We start from the raw sequence: 5288 nt of genomic DNA on the forward strand, positions 1-5288 counted from the left end.
TAGACACTTCTCCAAAGAGGACATACAGATGGCCAATATGTATATGAAAAAATGTTCAATGTCATTAGTTATCAAAGAAATGCAAATTAAAATCACAATGAGATACCACCTCACACCTGTCAGAATGGTGCTCATTCACAAAACAACACACAATAAATGCTGGTAAGGGTGTGGAGAATAGGGAACCCTCCTGTACTGCTAGTGGGAATGCAGACTGGTGCAGCTACTGTGGAGAATTGTATGGGGTTTCCTCAAAAAATTAAAAATTAGCCTGACCTGTGGTGGTGCAGTGGATAAAGCGTCGACCTGGAAATGCTGAGGTCGCCGGTTCGAAGCCCTGGGCTTGCCTGGTCAAGGCACATATGGGAGTTGATGCTTCCAGCTCCTCCCCCCTTCTCTCTCTCTGTATCTTCTCTCTCTCTCTCTCTGTCTCTCCCTCTCCTCTCTAAAATGAATAAATAAATAAATAAAAAAATTTTAAATTAAAGTATATTTTAAAAAAAAATTAAAAATTAAACTGCCTTTTGAACCACCTATACCACTTTTAGAAATATATCCTAAGAATATCAAATCACTGATTCAAAAGAAGAAATGCACCTCCATGTTTATTGCAGCATTGTTTACAATAGCCAAGATCTAGAAACAGCCCAAGTGTCCATCAGTGTATGAGTGGATTAAAAAGCGGTTGTATATATACATATATACACACTGGATACTACACAGCCATGAAAAAGAAGGAAATCTTACCTTTTGCAACAACATGAATGGACCTGGAAACTATTATGCTAAGTGAAATAAGCCAGGCAGAGAAAGAAAAATATCATAAGACCACACTCATTTGAGGAATCTAATGAACAATATGAACTGAGGAACAGAGCAGAGGCAGAGGTGGGATCAAAGGGACCAGACTTACAGGGGTTGGGAACCTTTTTGGCTGAGAGAGCAATGAATGCCACATATTTTAAAATGTAATTCCATGAGAGCCATACAATGACCTATGTACATTATGCATTATCCAATAAATATTTGGTGTTGTCCTGGAGGACAGCTGTGATTGGCTCCAGCCACCCACAACCATGAACATGAGTGGTAGGAAATGAATGGATTGTAATACATGAGAATGTTTTATATTTTTAACATTTTTTTTATTTTTTTTTATTTTTTTTTCTTTTACAGAGACAGAGAGAGGGATAGACAGGGACAGACAGGCAGGAACAGAGAGATGAGAAGCATCAATCATTAGTTTTTCATTGCGCGTTGCGACACCTTAGTTGTTCATTGATTGCTTTCTCATATGTGCCTTGACCACAGGCCTTCAGCAGACCAAGTAACCCCTTGCTTGAGTCAGTGACCATGGGCTCAAGCTGGTGAGCTTTTTGCTCAAACCAGATGAGCCCGTGCTCAAGCTGGCAACCTCGGAGTCTCAAACCTGGGTCTTCGGCATCCCAGTTCGATGCTTTACCCACTGCGCCACCGCCTGATCAGGCAACATTTTTTTATTATTATTAAAGATTTGTCTGCGAGCCAGATGCAGCCATAGAAAGAGGCACATCTGGTTCGCAAGCCATAGATTCCCGACCCCTGAACCAGACAGAAAATGATCAGAAGGAAAGGGGATAAGAGGATGGGATCAGAGAAGAGAAAGAGAATAGTGAAATTATATATACATAACACAGCGTTATAGAGAGCAGGACAGCAAATCCTGGAGGGAATGAGTGAAGGCATTGGTGGAAGGCAGCAAGAAGGGTGTCGAGGGGAACATGGTGGTGGGGAGGAGATATATTCGGTGGGACACTTGAATCTGTGTAAACACAATAAATTAAGATCAAGGCCCTGGCCGGTTGGCTCAGTGGTAGAGCGTCGGCCTGGCATGCAGGAGTCCTGGGTTCGATTCCCAGCCAGGGCACACAGGAGAAGCGCCCATCTGCTTCTCCACCCCTCCCCTTCTCCTTCCTCTCTGTCTCTCTCTTCCCTTCCCGTAGCCGAGGCTCCACTGGAGCAAAGTTGGCCCGGGCACTGAGGATGGCTCTGTGGCCTCTGCCTCAGGCGCTAGAATGGCTCTGGTTGCAGCAGAGCTACGCCCCAGATGGGCAGAGCATTGCCCCCTGGTGGGCGTGCCGGGTGGATCCCGATCGGGCGCATGCAGGAGTCTGTCTGACTGTCTCCCCGTTTCCAGCTTCGGAAAAATATGGAAAAAGGAAAAAAAAAAAAGATCAATAAAAATTAAAATATATATAGTATTTGCCAGATCCCTGAAAGTATAAAGCTAACTTTTTCCACTTTTGTAATCAATAAATATTAATAATTTAACTTAAATGTTAATGTGAACAAATGTAATAGTAAAATAAATTTTTGCTCATGTTGAGTTGAGTATATAGCCTGAAAATTATGAAAAGCAGTAGACAAATCCTCCTATAATGGTAAATACTACTCCTACTGAAAAGACATAGTAAAAATGGGCTACTACATAGTATGCATCATGAAGGACAATGTCTAAGGATGAATTAGCTATTCCTGTTAAACCTCCTACTGTAAATAAGAAAACCTAAGGCTTATACTATGGCTGGAGATCATTTAATATTGCTACAATGGTGAGCTGGTTGCTAGTAAACTAAATACTTTTACTCCTGTGGAGATAGCTGTAATTATAGTAGAGTTGATATAAAATATGCTGTGTACAAACATCTATTCCTACTGTGAATATGGGTGATGCATACAATTGAAACCAATAAATAGATTTGTGGCTCAGACTATTCCTATGTACCTGAAAGGTGCTTTTATTCCTGAATAATATGTAATATTATGTAAAATTATTGAATACGGGTAAAACAAAGCCATAAACTTCTGGGTGGCCAAAGAATCAGAATAAATCTTACTAAAAAAAATGCATCACCTCCTCCTGCAGGATCAAAGAAAATGCTATTTACTTGTGGTCTGTTGTCACAGGGATGTGAAGTATAGCATCAGGAGTATAGTCAATAATATTGTAATAACTGTCTGGTGTCAGATGGGTACTAGATTTATTAAGGTGATCACTTTATAAGTCATGAAAATGTCTAATCATTGTGTGATACACCAGACACTAATATAATATTGTATGTCAACTTTAGTTGAAAGAGTTTTTGATTCAATAATAAATAGACAGGTACTGCACAGCTCCAGCCGATTGTTGCCAAGCAGAAGAGGGACATAGTGTTGCCAGCCACATTCTTTGATCCCCCCTCCCCCGCACAGGGGAAACTAGAAATCTAGATTTTCTGTGAAGGTCTTCCAATTTTCTAAACGTTGCAAATATACTGGTCAATAGATCATCTTTGTTTAAAAAAAGATTGTGAACTATTAATAATATAGTAATTCTGGCTGCCTAAACTGGGAGTGACATTAGTAATAGCGCAGCCAAAATTAGATCCAATTAAACAAATAGCGGTGTTTAGTGCTGAAATATAGCTGAAGGTTTTATATTAATAATTTTTGTTGTGGGGCTAGCATGTTTGGTCTTTATTATGTTGAGATAGCCAATTCTTTTAATTTTTTTATTATGGGTAAATGTTGAATTGTGTCAAATGCTTTCTGTGGCTATTGAGGTTTTTTTTTTTTATAGTAAAAAACTTTCATATTTAGAATTAGCTGGCTAGACTCAGTTTAAATGACCCCAATTTTGTTGGCAATATCTAAAACATCATAGTTGGTAGCCAGTTGAACATATATACCCTTTTCTCCCCTTAAGGCCTTACTATGGTGTTGACCTCGGCCACGTCAGTGTCATAAAGCTTCTTTACTGCATGTTTAATGTGGTGCTTTGTTGGCCTTGACATCCACAATGAACACACGTGTATTATTTTCTGTCTTCTTTTTGGTTGACCTGGTTGTCAAAGGGAACTTGATGATGCCATAGTAGTCAAGCTTGTTTCTCCTGGGGGTGCTCTTCTGAGGATAATTGGGCTGCCTTCAGAGTCACAGTATCTTGGGTTGTGGAAAGGTGGGTGGGATGCAGGTCATTTTTTGTGGCTGTGGATGCTTTTCAGCACTACTTTCTTTGCCTTCTGAGCCTTTGCTTTGGCTTAGCTTCTGGGAGGGCAGAGGCTTCCTTCTTTGCTTTTAGCATCATCTTCGTGAAAAGCTAGATGATTATTTTCTTTCATTCTATTAATGTAATATATATCACAATGATTTGCATGCGTTGAACTGTCTTTGCATCCCAGATAGAAATCCCACTTGATAATGGTCCTTTAAAATGCTGCTGAATTTGGTTTGCTAGTATCTTACTGACAATTTTTGCATCTATATTTATCAAGATTATTGTTCTATAGTTTTCTTTTCTGATTGTGTCCTATTCTGGGTTTGACATCTGGGTGATGCTGACCTCATAAAATGAGTTTAGGGGTGATCCCTCCTCTTTAATTTTTTTTTATGAGATTGAAAAGGATTGACATTAATTCTTCAACTGTTTGGTAAAATTCACCTGCGAAGCCACCTGGTCCTAGATTTTTCTTCATTGGGAGATTTGGATTACTGAATCAATCTCCTTACTAGTAATCGGTCAATTTAGACTTTGTTTCTTCCTGATTTAGTCTTGCAGTTTGTAGGTTTCTAAGAATTTTTACATTTCTTCTAGGTTGTCCAATTTGTTGGCATATATTTGGTCAGAGTAGCCTATGATTTGTTGTATTTCTTTGGTATTGATTGTAATGTCTCCTTTTTTATTTATAATTTATTGATTTTTACCTTTTTTTTGTTTTTTGATGGTTAATTTAGCTAAAGGTTTGTCAAGCTGTTTATCTTTTCAAAGAATCCATTCTAGTTTGGTTATTTTTTCCTTTTGTGTTCCTGATCTCTTATTCATTTACTTCTGTTCTAATCTTTATTATTTCCTTCTAAACTTGAGTTCAGTTTGTTTTCCTTTTTCTAGTAAGTGTAGAGTTATGTTGTTTACTTGAGATCTTTCTCGCTTCTTAATGTAGGCATTTATTTCAATAAGCTTCTCTTAGAACTACTTTTGCTACATTTCATAAATTTTGGTATATGTGTTTCCATTTGCATTTGTCTTAAGATACTTTTTTAATTTCCCCTTTAATATTTTCTTTGATTCATTTGTTGTTTAGAAGAACAATGTTTAATTTCCATGTGTTCATGATGAATTTTCTAGTTTTCCTTTTTTTTTTTTTTTTTTTGGCGAGAGAGACAAAGAGAAACAGATAGGGACAGACAGACAGGGAGGGAGAGAGATGAAAAGCATCAATTCTTCATTGCAGCATCTTAGTTGTTTATTGAGTGCTTTCTCATATGTG

The sequence above is a fragment of the Saccopteryx bilineata genome, chromosome 1 (genome assembly GCF_036850765.1).
Source record: "Saccopteryx bilineata isolate mSacBil1 chromosome 1, mSacBil1_pri_phased_curated, whole genome shotgun sequence".
Lineage (NCBI taxonomy): Eukaryota > Metazoa > Chordata > Mammalia > Chiroptera > Emballonuridae > Saccopteryx > Saccopteryx bilineata.